We start from the raw sequence: 14,611 nt of genomic DNA, 5'->3' as shown, positions 1-14,611 counted from the left end.
AGTCATTAAACTGATAGCATATTGAGTGTTTGCTTGTATCAGTTTCAGGAAATTATAATTCTAATGGTCAAAATGGGCTGGTAGAAGTTGTTCAGGTAGGTCACCAGTTCAGATGCGTGTTCTGGTGTATTTTGGTGAAAGGAAGCACACGTTCATAGGCAGCTATGGATGCAGAGGGGGCATCTGTACACCTGTACTTCTAAATGTCCAATCTGGCCACTGCACAGTATTGTAGCACTCAATAGTAATAGTAATAACCTCAGCCATCCCTTAACTATATGATTTAAACACAGCAATAGATGCAAAAGAAGATGTATTTATGACATAGGATCAGTTCTTGATGCAGTGAGATGTAGTTAACTGAATCAGTGTGAATGAATGAGAAGTGAGATTCACTTCTCTGGGGCAACAGGATGTAGGGCGTGAGCCTTCCTAAATTGAGGCCTAAGACAGGGCTTTCTCCATTTGAACAAGAGTTGGGCTGTTGAAGATGATGCTACAAAAAAAAAAAAAAAAAAAAAAAAAAAAAAAATTTTTATCTGTAAGTTTTTCCTGCCTTTCCCTGCTTCAGAGCATAATTTCATTTGTTATTCTAATTTATTCTTTTTAATTCAGAAAAAAAAAAAAAGTTCTTAATTATTCCTCAAACATAGCAATGAAAAGTATGAGTAATTATCCAAAAATGAGACAGGAGTTTAAGAAATATGTAGAGTATCTAACGTCATGATTGCAGTGCTGCTCCTTCATTCTTTGAAAATGGAAATTTTGGAAACAAAACCAATGATTTTATAGGCAATACTTTTACTGGTTCCCTATACTGGGAGGAGATACTGTAAAGATACTGAAATACAAGGAGGGAAGTTATCTGTAATCCTGGCTAAAAGCTGAAAATATAGTTGTGGCAAGTAGTATCGGGCATCACAAAGTGTATTTGAGATGTAAAGTGACAGGAGTGGGCTACAGCCAGCACTCCTGGTGCTGTGCTGGTAAGAGTGTAAAAGTTTTGACTCTCCCTGTCATGCTCTGACTGCTATCATCAGGGAGTCCCTTGGATAACGTGTGTATTCTCCAGAGGTGTGCAGTCCAGTTCCACCAAAGCTGTGCATGCTGTGTAGGGATTGCACTGAGTCAATATAGAGTCACTAAATGGTTGAATTTTTAATCTATCTGCAAATGAAATTAACCAGACAAATCCAGATAGGGTCAGTCTAAACAATTCTTCTGACCTGAACATAAATCCTAGGGTGCTAGATTTTAGAAAAATAGGTAGTATCATTATATAGTTGGAGAGCAGAAAACCTCTTTGCCACTTGTACTTACAAATAGTATGACAATCAAGCGCGCTAATAAATCTGTACAGGACTGATTTGGAGAAGCCTCTGCTCTGCCTTTGCAAACTCCCTTGACACTCCCTTGGACAGATTGCAGCCTCCCAAGACAGACAGACAGACAAGTAGCTGTGTCATCATCCTGGGAAGTCCCTTTCTCTGTCCCAGCATGACTGACACTGCGTTACATGTCCGTGGCAGAGTGAGGATGGACAGAGCAACGCTAGAATGGCCTTTCCTCATCAGCTCACAGGGACTGAGGATTTACATACATGGGGAAACCTGTGGTAAAAGGAAATACTGGGAAAATCTGTCAGGAAAAAACAGCTCTTTCTGGAAGTCTTGTTCTTAAACTTCTGTCTCTGAAGAGAAACATTAGGGAATCCTGAGTAGGTCCTGAGAGGGGCTTTAATACAGAACTTTGGTTTTGTCTCCCCTTTTTGGGTTGCCATCTGCTTTATCACTTAGAGAATGTTAACATTCTTTAAAAATGGGCAGATGGACCTCATTCAAGTTCTGACAGTAACTCTTTGTTATTGGTACAAATAGCTGCAGAGGTATTTAATTACCATTAGTAGTCATCAGTTTGCTGCGAGCTGGTGACATTCAGCATAGTGAGCAGGCTGCATTCTTTGTGTCCAGTGAGTTCATAGAAAGTTAAACCTACTTTTGACAACAGCCTCAAGCTTAGCTACCATTAACCCCTCTTCAGTTACTGGATGATGTGTTTGAACAGTATGAATGATTAATGAAGGTTAAATAGTCCAGTTTCTATCTTAAAACCTTTTGTTATTGGCAAAGGGCAGGGCAACTGCCAAGGTGAGCAGAAATTCAAGTGTTTGGTTTTCACCAAATAGTTCTTGGCAAATTTAAATTATTATGAGGTGGTAAATTCAGAGGGAAATGAAGAACTATGGTCAAAGTATGAAATTCCTTAAGGTTTGGCAAAATTAAATCAATCTTGCTTCTGAAATTCAACATCTTATCCTCATCAAACACTGAAAAGTATTGCAGTATGTAAAAACTAGCCCAGCAAAAGAAGAGCATTTGGATTTATTTGTCCTTTTCTTAGCTGAGACAATTATGCCCGTATAGCATTGCATGGGAAGGAAAAGAAAAGTCATCTTATGTATCTGCATGGATCCCCACCAAAGCTAAAAGCTCCTGCAGCAGCGGTGCAGCAGCATTTTTGCACATGGACACAGCCACATCTCCCAGCTGGGAGTCCCTCACCCTAGCTCCCAGCATATCAGTGCCTGTAACAAAAGTGTCCAATCCGTACATTTCAAAGCAAAGGGCTGGTCCTCATTTATTCAAAATAACTATTCAGCCCTCAGTAAAATGTCAACTGCCTTAAGAGTTTCCATTGTAATATAACATACAGTCTAAATTATGGGGTCTGAAAAATATTAAAAGGGTACACTTTGATGGTACATGATGACTTTTGATGTCACTGTGACTACAGCTGGGCACAGTCCAACTGCTGTAGCAGTACATACAGCTCTAATTCAGTGAAGTCAGTTACCTATAGGGAGGAAAGCATATTATCCATATGTGATTCAGCATTAATTTCATCTCAGTTTCTGCCCAATATCAGAGCTGCAAATATCTGACTAAATAAAAAGGCCCCTGACAAGGCTGTGTTGGCACTGAAGGAAGAAGTTAGTTAACCGACCACCAGCCCAGCACAGATATCACTGAGATGGGTCACAAATGACTGCTGGGTCGTGCTTTTTCGGAGCAGTGTGGATACGTGTCGAGGCCATGCATCGTGACAAGCTGCAGGGTACTGTAATTGCTTAGAAAGGTTCTTTCAGTAGCTCTGGTGTGTGTGGGAAACAATTTTGTGAAAATGTCTGTCACGCACATATACCCTCCAGATATCGTGGGTAACATCTGGACTTGCCTGAGTAATGCTTCTTGCATTGTTTTCTGTTTTCCAAAGCAATCCAGTGCCTATCCCAGGTAGTGCACTAATTATTAGTTAGGAGAGGATTAAAAAGACACAGCTGTGCCTGATGTGAGTCCCATGCTCCTGCTGTAGCAGTACATACAGTTCTAGCACAACCTTTTTGCCTTAATGAAATGTCTAACCCTGGGGTGTGTGCCTCTGAGTCAAATGGGACTCGAGTTAGCTTTGGCTGAAGCAAGGACTGGCATGTGATTGCTCCACTTGAGTTCTGGAGACCTTCCTCTGCAGCTTGTTCTGCTTCGTCATGAAACACTTGTGCATCTTGTTTCCTAAGATACGTTCTGCGTGGGAGCAGACTCTGTGAGTCAGACCAGCCCTGGTTTGATAGGTACTGTGTCTAACAATTCAGGAAGTCAGTGTTCAGATGTAAATCGGCATCCAAATTTTCTAAAATCATGATATGTTAAACTTTACTGGAGAGGCATTGCAGCAGGAGGTGTGCTGAAGTACCAGGTCACGCCATGGGGTGCGTGTGGGTAACCAGCTGGTCATGCCAGAGGAGCAGGCTGGTTCCTCACAGGCTGCTTTCACCACTGTGCCCCATTAGGAGGAGGACATGTCTGAGATGCAGCTTGGTGTGGTGGGGACATCCTTTCCTCACATCCAGAGTCCAAGAGAGATGGTGGCTGTCTTGCCATTCCTTGCAATATGGGTGCTGTGAAATGGAGGCCAGCTGAACCGATGCGTCACCATGACCACCAAGACGCACGGCAGGTCTGTTCATAACAGCTCTCCAACCACAAGTTGTGCACCCTAACTTTTTAAAACAGGCCCCTCAACAGCAGTTCAGGGTAGATTACCACTGACCAAACAGAATTTGTGACCGCTTGGTGTGCAGCAAGAAGAGGAGTCTACCTTAATTCTCCCAATGTCAGCTAGTGTTCAGTGGTTTTCAGGTGCTGAGGCCTACGTGAGGTCACAGGATTAAAGAGAAGTCAACCAAACTGTTCCCAATCAGTTCCTACAATTTCCTTAACTCTTTTCTCTTCTGACACCTTTCTAGAATTAGGGTGTTTTCTGACAGCATCCTTTCCTAAATTTCTGGGCAGCCATTAATTCTTTTCTGACTCATGTGCTTTTAACAGTTAAGCTGAGAATGTGAGGTATATCTTTAAAAAACAAAACAAAACAACATGAAAAACTACTATTAAATTGAGAGCTTTGTATGGTGTGCACCTGAAGCTTAGAACAGTTGCATTTAGCCGTATTCATGTGACCAGTACGAGAGCATTAGGTGAAACAATTTACCAATGAATATTTTGTATTTAAGCAGAACTGTGCACTGAGTCACTATGAAGCATCTTTGTATGTTGCCACGAAGAAATGTTCTTGTTGCTATGCTTTGGAATACTTTTATTTATAAGTATGGTTCCAAGGCACAACCTTTGCAGCTTGATGGCAGTCTGTATAGCCAGCTTACTCCACCATGGAAGCAGGTGCATGGCTGTCATTTGCTCTACCTGAGCAGGAAGTAAAGCTAAGTAAAATTTGGATGGTTAGATCTTTGCAAATGCTGCAGCTGATTTTCTAAAAAATTCTTATTCTTTTATGACAAGTTGCTTATGTTGTGTGGACACCCCTCCATTGTTGGTTGAACTATCTGATTGTGGCAAGGATATTTATGGAAACGTTTATGTGAATGTTGGAAAATATTTATAGAAATAAATTTTGATCTTGAGGGAAAAAAAGATATGAGCATTCAAAGCTGAAAAAAATGTGCTGCTTAGAGCACTGTAGCACTTCCCATCCTTTTATGATATACCCTTTCAGTGTCTGTCCATCTGAGCTACAGATAGGGAATCAAAGAATAGAGAATATATTCTTCCAAGTTCACAAAGAATATTTGTGGCAGAGAGTGCCAGTATCCTAAACTCTGTATTTTCATATCTGTCTGGGAAATTTTTCAGAGCTGCATGATATGACCTGTATGGTCAGGTTTAACAGACATCAGGGCCTGCAAAAAGAAAATGATACAGAAGTCTACCCAATAAATTGTTGGCCTAAAATTACTTGCCTGGTCAATTATTATTATTAATTCAGTCTTACTGACGTATATAAGAAGGTGGAGAAATGGTAAACATATGTTCAGAAATAGATGGTTAGAGTTCTGTTTACTGTCCTTCTGGCCAAATTATGGTTGGCTCTTAGGAATAGGATAAAACATCCATAAGTTTGGAAAGAAGGAAATTTATCCCATTATATAAGGCAGCTAATGAACCACCTAAGGGTTTATTAATACGTACAGTGTATAATATTTTAAAGAATGATTAGGAGGGCTGAATCATGCTTCAGCAGCCATTTTTGTGGGGAGTAGTAGAATTTTAATTAGCTTCATATTCATTACTCACCTGATACATAGTCTCTAATTGCACCTTCAGTGTATTTTGCTGTCTGTCACTGGAGCTCACTTTTATTAACTATAATCATTGAAGGTTTTATGAAGCCTATCCATGGTATACGAATTCCACAGTGCAAATGAATCACTCAGCCTTACAAAACTGTCATGAACATTTGCCAGTAGGCAGGAAGAGTTTTTGCTTGCACTGGCATGGCAATTACGAAAGGTTGAAAGAAAACGTGATTTATTTGACCACCAAGGAAAAGCCTGCTAAATTTTGCAAGCTTAAAATAATTTAGTGAAAAAAAAAAAAAAAAAGAAAAAAAAGAAAAAAAAAAAAAAAAGGAAAGAAAACCAAGTGTGCATTTTTTTCTAATCCTGTTTCTATTTTTGTTCATTAAGTATATCCCATTTGATTAGCATAGGATAAAGATTCCTGTGACCAGTGTGCTTCTCTGTCCATTTAGGTACACTGAAACTGTACATGCAAATAAAATGTATGTTTTGTTTTGTTTTTTAATTTTACATGAAGGTGTTCATTCCCCTTATTTTCAAAGTATGAGCTTCAGCATCAGCATTGAAGCCCACAGACTTGTAATCACTTTGGGGTGGTTACTGTCAGAATTGTTCCCTGTTACTGCTGTGCCCCAGGTGCCCCAGACCTTACTGACACCTCCCTGCAGTCTTCCTACTGCATCCACTGAGAAACATCTTTCTCTGTTTTACATAAATTTGTCCATTAGCATAATGTGTCAATAAGAACAGCACATAAAATTACCTGTGACAAATAGTATCATAGCCATAGAGTTTCATCCAAGTGTCTGTTGTTCATAAACTTTTTTTCATCTTTTAATAATATAGGTGGTTCTCACGTAAACGTAAAATGAGTTATCTGGGGATTCTGCTTGAAGTGCTGACCTTGCCTTTATTCAGTCAAATTCCCAGTAATAAAGATGAAAGATTTGCCTAGAGTAGACTTGAACTGGGATTAAGGATGTCAGTTGTCAGTGATTTTTGCCTGCAAAGTACTGTCACTAGATGCTTCTGTCATATAGAAATGATAATAAGCAAGTAATTAATGTTTGCAGTATTAATCTTATTGGGGCAGGAATTCTTATAGAGATCATGATTTTCCTTCAATTACTCAATTGACCATTAAAAAATTGTGAACTGGTACTGCATGTCTTTCTCCCACTTAGAAAATGTCAATCAAATAAAAAGATTAAAATAAGTAAGTTGTGCTTATGCACTTTTTTTTTTTTTTTCTTTGCTGGTATACCAGCTCCAAATATGAAGTAGAAAGTAATATCAGACAACAAGCTGTTCTTCAGTGCTTCTACCCAAATTACATTGAAATTAGTAGAGAATTTTCCAAAGGGAATTGGTTTGGATCTGAAATTACTAAAACTGGCTGTCAGGAGTTTGTAATAAATATACATACTTTGTAAATATATTAGTAAAAGTATATGATTGTCTTACTGTTGGCAAAACCCCTCCAGGTCTTTAAATCTTTGCTGACTCTCAACTGAGAAAGGCTTTTGGATGAAATGATACAGGGAAGTTGCAATTCTAGAATATATTGAGGCAAATTAAACCCAAGTCTGGCTCTGCATGCTGAGATCACACCCCAGAAGATATCACTATACTACGATGCCAAACAGCCTTCAGTTTGGCATCAACCCACATGTAGGGCATGGAGAATTCATCAGTTCTCTCCTCTTTGGCATTCCCTTGAAGACCTTGTAATTATTTTTCTGTTTTAGCATTGCTGTGTTAAAACCCTATTCCCATGGAAATAAGCGGCAAAATTGCCATTGAGCAAAGCTGGGCTGGTGTGGGGATGAGGACATTTGAAGGACAAGGTCACCATGATGGATCATAAATGTTACTAATAGTGTTTGGTGGACTCAGGGTTGGGTGCTACCACCAACGCCTTCATCTGCTTGCTGACCACTGTTGCTATCTCAGTTCTGTTGAAGTAGATGCTGATTTTTTGCATAAATTCACCATTAAGGTACGTTTTTTTGAGAATACATACCCCATCTTAAAATAAGTAAATGACAATCAATCATCCTTGTAATGTTCCCAGATAATTAGCCACTGGGCCTGTCTAATTACTTCCATGAAACATGAGTTGTCTTTCTTAGATTTCTGCAATATGGTCTGGGAAGTCTCAAGTAACACAGCCATTAGCCACCGACTGGTCAACAGTGATGACTAATAAAGTTTATTAGATGTAGTTGAATGAGGGATAGTAAAATATGAATATGCTCCTTACTTTCAAATTATTTATTATTTATTTTATATTACTTCTTTCCACAGTAGTGATTACCTTGTTTTAATAATATATCAATGTGATCATGTATACATGAAAAAATATACAGGTTCACTTTGCATGGGGCTAGGAATTCAAAAGAGACAAGCAGACAAGTCCGTAGTGAAATAGCAAATGGGGTTGGGAGAGTTTTACAACTGCACTTCTTTAGAGTTTGTATTTAGTGGCTGAACCAACTTTTCTTGGTGAAATATTTCCTTTACGAAAAGGGACTAGACCATATGTTTTGATGATTTTTCTCAATTTATATAATTCAATCTTCAACTGTTCCTGCTTTCTCCTGCTTTGTATGCAACTGCCTTTTGCCAATATCCTACAGAATCTGAAGAGATACAGAAGTCTTAGTCCCTGGGAAATTCTAAATTGTATTTAAAAGTTTATTTCAAGACAATTTATCTGAGACGAAGTCTAGAAAATATATTTTGGAACATTTAAAGACTTCACTTTGACATTTCAAAAAAAAAAAAAAGTAAAAGTACTGTTCTGCCTGACTGAACACTTGCTGAGGGCTTGTCGTCACGAACCTTCAGCAGTGAGGTGTGCCACATCATGGTATTGTATTTGTAAGCCTGAATCTTGATGGCACTGGTCATTGGTATGCACCCATTTCTTCCTGGGAGAGCTTTTGTGAATCTCAGTAGGTGGCTGCTTGCTTTAGGGATTCCTAGATGCTTTGCAGACCTGGGTTTCAGCCCTCAGAGGACAGAGCCCACAGTCCCTCTTATACCCTGCCTGTTCTAGGCAAAAATCTGAGGAAACCTTGTTGGAATGATTAGCTTTACAAAAGTTGCCAAGATAGGACATAGTCTGTTTAGGAGGTCTGCAGAAGAGGGAACAGCCCACGCAGCCTGTCCCTGGAGGTCTGTTCTCTTGCCTTCAAGTGTAAGACTCAGCAGGGGTTGTCAGGACCACGTGGCAGCTGCACTGTAGTGCCGCACTGGCCCTGTTGGTTGTCTTTGGCTCTCTAGGTGTGGCACAGCTAATCCTCTTTGATTTTTAATGAAATCATTCCTCTGATTCCTTTGCTGAGGAAATCTTTTCCTTGTGCTTGCACCTGGAACCTCAGAGTAGAAGGTGCCTGCTTGCCTTGGATTTTGTTCTTCGTTATCAGCTGTGCAGTTCTGCTCAGAGCGGGTTTGTTTCCCATCTGCAGATCTACATCTCTGAGCACAGCTGTATGATTTGTGTTCCACAGGAGCGTGCTCCACCTTTGAAAGTAACAGCCCATGGAAGTATAGATCAATTATACTTTTTCTGAGATTATTATGTGTTTTGTGGTGTTCTTGTGCTGTCTTTTACATTGAGGTGCTGATCCGGGATGCTAAATGTTTTGGCCACAGGTATGGCTGCAGGGCTAATGACAGTATCACAAGAAATGCAGAGAAAATGGGATGGCCATCAGCAGATAGCTTGCAAATATGTCCCTTCACAGGCCCTCAGAAAACTGCTTTAAAATGCACAGCTCTATGAAAAATTATGGAAAATAACTGGAAAATTGCACACAGTTATCCGTTGCTCTACAAATATGCTTTACATGCTTGAACTGCAATAAATATGTTTTTCCAAGTCGCCATTCTCTTTATGTAGCTTCAGGTAATTCTGGTAATTGATTGTCAGCCTCTACTACAGGATAAATCATCGCTTGAGGGCATTCTCAATTCTTACTGGAAATCAGAGGAGAAATCCTGGCATCAGTGGGATTTTGCAGCTCATTTCAGTGGGAACAAACCTTTTGGTCCACATTTTTCCTTACTCTGTTTTAGCTGAAAAGATCTGCATGAAAGGAACAAAGAGCCCTAGAAGACATGGCAGATCTCCATAGACGCTCAGCAGCCTTTATTCTGTTCTGCCCCTGGAGAATCCCTCTCTATGGGTAAAGGCAAACCCTTCTACAAATTGCTCTTTTTGTGTGAAAAAAATTGGCTCACCATCCCTGAAATCAGGGAAATGGATTAGTCAAAAGAATTCATGTTCATGTGCAATGAATATGTTTAAGATCCACTATGGCATTCGACTCCAACTGTGTATTGGGATCAGGCCAAAAGTACACCTTTCCCATGGCAGCTCCAGGAGACGAAGAATGAATCAGGGCTGGATTTCTGTATAGGTAAAGTAGGTCACTGCCTACTTTAGAGGGAAATTGAAGACAACAAATAACATGTTTCATATGAAGTAATTGTTATTCACAGACAATAATTACTTCCTATTAAAGTTGGTAAGAGTTGCAAGTCAGATTTTCTTGGTATCCTGTAGAGTTGAGAGGTTCATAGGGAAATGCAGCATTCTGTTGGTTTTGTTGTTGCTGTCTTAAGCTAACAAGACCACATTTTGCAGCTTGGTGCAATGCCAAGTTAAGAGGTTTTTGGTATGGACCTGTTCTTTCCCAGTGTAGGAGGTTGGAACCTATAGACCAGGTCAATCCCTACTTTCAATCTATTACACATTGTAAGGTAAACTTTCTGACATTAAATGCCATTTGCACGTGACATTTGTGTCTGTGTTCACCCAAGGTCATTTGGTGCTCCAACTGACTTTGTTTAGTTTGAGTTTTGAATGCAGTTTGGTGATAATGAAATACAAAGGACGACCTGCACTGATCTGTAGAGTGGGAGCTTCATCATCTCAGCCCTGCAGTTCCATTTAATCCGATATACTGAAATTATTTAATTATTCTTATATTAATTTGGGGTATATTGAAAACAACTGGAGCGTCATGTCAGCCTTCAACCCATCACTCCTCATGCCGTAGCTCAGAGCCACACGTAAGCAGAAATGTGGCATTTGTTTTAATCCCTTGGTGCAGGCAGGTCGGGAACTCCCACTGTGTTAAGTACTAATGCATGCAGCGTTAGTGCTTACTGTCAGGAAATTCCCCAGTTGTTGGAGACATGGGTAGCGTGTTTAGATGTGTGGATGTATTTATACATTACTGGTAAACAGGAATTTTTAAAGGAAGCATTTCAAATTGTACTTTACAGACTTTTTAATAATTTTAGAATGATAAACGTAGAAAATAGCTCTTTGATTTCACACTGTAATGACTCTGTGGGGCCATGCAACCCTGGGATGAAAGCAGGCAAATTGAACTATCACTGGGGAAAGTGTAAGAGAAAATATCATAAATTAGATAAAGGAACTGTGATGTTCTTCTGATGAGATACTCAGGACTGGTATTTTTAGCTAAGAAATTCAAATACTAGTTATTTTATGGTGTGAAATCCATTTTTGTAAGCTGCATAGCATTCATGCAGAGTACTGTCTAGAGAATGCACTGTTTAGACTCCAAAGGTGTGAAGACTCTGGGTGCTGTGGTGATAGCTGACTCAGGAGCCAAGTGGCAAACTGCTAGCAAGGTTACAAACACTGCTCCTTCTGGTTTTCTAACTACTGTGATTCAGTATTTGTGCTTCTGCAATAGCAGTGCTGCTACCTCCCAACCAGCCGGGCTCTACCTCAGGAGTTTTCAGAATTTCACAAGGCTCTGGGCAAGTAAGACAGTCTTCATTCTATCTCCTTCTGTACCCAAGCTCCCAAGTCAGGTGCTCTGGCCATTCCCACCTCTCCCAGGTCAGCAGTCAGAGGTCTGTGTAGGCCCATTCCTCTGATTTAGGTATCCAATGAAGGGGCCACAAACTTAAAATTATCCCGAGCATTTTGGAAGGTAAGGACGATGCTTTTTCTTGTGGATTGTTATCAGTGTAGTTTGGTAGCTAGGTTAAAGGTCTAACGATCTCATCTCTGTTATTGCCTCTTGCATCACTTAGGTCAACTCATTTCATTTCTGTTTGTTTTCAGTTTCCAACCGAGATAATTCTAGAGACCCACCTCTGTGTTAAAAGCTTTGATACATGTGGATGTAAATTATGAAAAGTTATTATTATACATTCAATCACAAATTTTAAACTGTTGAACCATCCAACATCCAGAGAACTAGTGCTGAAAAAGGAACTGAAGAATGTTTTTATGCATTATCAAAATAGCATAAATATTACGACCATCCTCCTTGAAATTAGAAAGAATAATTGGAAACACTTCCTAGCACTGGGCAGGAATTGGGCAAATGCACAGATGCCTCTGGAAATGAAATCCAGGCAGAAGGGAAAATACTCCCTTGTTGTACAGAAAGGAACTGATGTTCATATGTTTGGGAATTTACACAGATCCTCATTCAGTAAGGCACAGCAGCAGGAGCCACCTGCAGATACGGCTGGGGGCACACAAGAGAACGGGTATATCCTCCACATACCAGCTGTCCCTTGCAAGAAGCAGTCTCCTCTTCACCCTCCTCTGAATGCCACAAGCTAGCTTTTTAGTTTAATGATCTTTAAAAAAAAATGGTTTATTTAAAAGAGAAAAACTTCCTGCAAATAATTAACTGCCAAAAATGACCACTTGGGAGTTTTATATTGATTTATTCCTCTCTCCACCAAGTGCTGCTGTTCTGTATCTTCCACTTGCTACATTATCACATGTCTATTTTGCATATTGGGGTTATGAATTTGCCTTTTCAGCTGTCGTAGGCTATTTGCGTATCTCGATTGTTGATAAAAAATATGACAAATTGTTCTTGGCAATGGAAAGGGAAGGGTTTTAATGATAAATGGGCTTTGCGCTGCCAGTGTATATTCCACATTCCCTACAAATGCCATCTCCTGAAAAGTTCACTGCTGTCTGACAAAACAGTTTCTTGGACTTAGTCTTAAATAAAAAGAAAACATAAAAAATAAATTAATAGCCACATTAAATAGCAGAGGCTTTTTTTTTTTTTTTTTTTTTTTTGGTTTTCCTCATCACTTGTCATTCTTTAAGGGCTTTCTTTGACAGCAGGACAGTGCCCCAGATTTCCCAAATTTTAGAAAGCCTGGAAAAGGTTAATTGGAAAAGTCAGGGTTGCAGTTGGATAGTTAGTGCAGCTGTACTCTCTCTGCTGCTTGTTAACATTTTCTCAGTGCCTCAAGGCCCCACAACTCAGTGTCACCGCTGTCGCCAGCGCCCTGGCTGTGAGTCCACTCCCCAGCCTCACTGGCTCCTCATTTCTGTACGCTTCACTTTGCTGAGCCACTCCGAGCTGGCGTCATCCATCTAGTCACAGCTCTCTAAGTTTGCCATGTGCACTGACCCTGTGCTGACCCTGAACCATGATACAAACTATGGGATTGTAATTAATCTCTAATTACCCACAATACCTCGCTGGGTATTCAGCCTGCTGTTCAGTTGTATTCCCAACCAATTCAGTCATCAGTGGAGCATTCAAATTCGGCGCAGCTCAGCGTTTAGAAACCAAGGGCTTCACTAATGTTGAGTGGCTGGGCTACTTAGAGGCTGTGTCCACCTTGCTTTGCTTGGGCAGAGCTCCATTCAGGCAGTGCAGAGTCAGGCTCCGGCTGTAGCTTGACCAATTGATGGTGCAATGCTCGCATTCATGTTTCACTGTTCAAAAGACAACTCAGCAGGCTGCGTGTGACACCAGTCATTTATCTCTATTAGCTCTTGCTTTCACAGCTAGTGTACTTCTCCTACCGGGGACAGGAGGAGTCTATCATCAGCTCAGCAGATCTTACTTGAATGCATCGCTCCTCTTTTAATGTGTTCTTGCTTCTGTCCAAGTGGTGGGATCTAGGAAGGATAGTTCCTTGGAAAGATGCCCTGAGGAGAGCTGAGCTGAGACAGGGAACTGGTGCTAGGGTTGTGATGTGCTTTTGCTCTTGAGTTCCCAGTTAAATCAAACCTTTAAGGGGAGAGATTCAATCTGAGTATGAGTGTAGGGGCTGCTGTAGACTGTAAGAGTAGTTCACTCCAGTTATCCCACAAGGATCTTCTACTCCTTTTGTGTACAGCAAATGCAAAGCCATTATACTGCATTCCTTGACTGCTGGATGGAGCACTGAAGAATGAAGGCACCATGTAAGAAGAAAAAGCTTCTTACCATGTAAGAGGAAAAGCTTCCCTCCCTAACTCCCATTACTTCAGGTGGCAAACATTTTACCAAGTGTAGCTCTTCTGCTATCTTGCATCTCCACCGTTTTTCCTTCTCACCCTTCAATTTGCCCTCTGCTCCAGTATCTCTTCAGAGTTTCAGAGATTCTTGCTTGGAATTTGGAGAGAATATTTTGATACAACACTGTTTGAACAGGACGTGTATATGACACACTCGCCAAACCACACCAAGTGCCAGTGTAAACTGGTGTGACTTCCCAGTAGCCAGCCAGCAGAAGTTGCCAGCTCTGATATCCTGGGGTGGAGCCAGGACTTTTGGGGCTGCACTTCCTCTGTCTTGTGCAAGTGGTGTCCCTTGGCTAGGTAAGGAGCCTGGTCTCCTCGCTGGCTGTCAGTCCTCTTCCTCAGCCTGTAGGGACTTTTCCTAGGATGCCCTGGGCACCCCGTAAGTGACACCAAAGAAATGAAAAGTAGACACATTACGAAAACTAGAAACAAATGAAAAGTCATAGAAAAAAAAAATCAAAATGAATTTTAATTGAAAATTCCTGTTTTTAAGTGGAATATCAATAAATGTATCAATCTTCATTTTAAACTACTTATGTTCATTATTTTCTATAATTCCACTGAGAAACTGTCCCTAGATCATATTGCTTTGAGAAGTCTTCTGATTTCCAGCCTAAAGTCATTAATATTTTACC

The sequence above is a fragment of the Netta rufina genome, assembly GCF_964035555.1.
Source record: "Netta rufina genome assembly, chromosome: 9".
NCBI classification, from domain to species: Eukaryota; Metazoa; Chordata; class Aves; order Anseriformes; family Anatidae; genus Netta; species Netta rufina.
The sequence above is the reverse complement of the archived record's forward strand: the minus strand, read 5'-3'. Positions refer to the sequence as shown.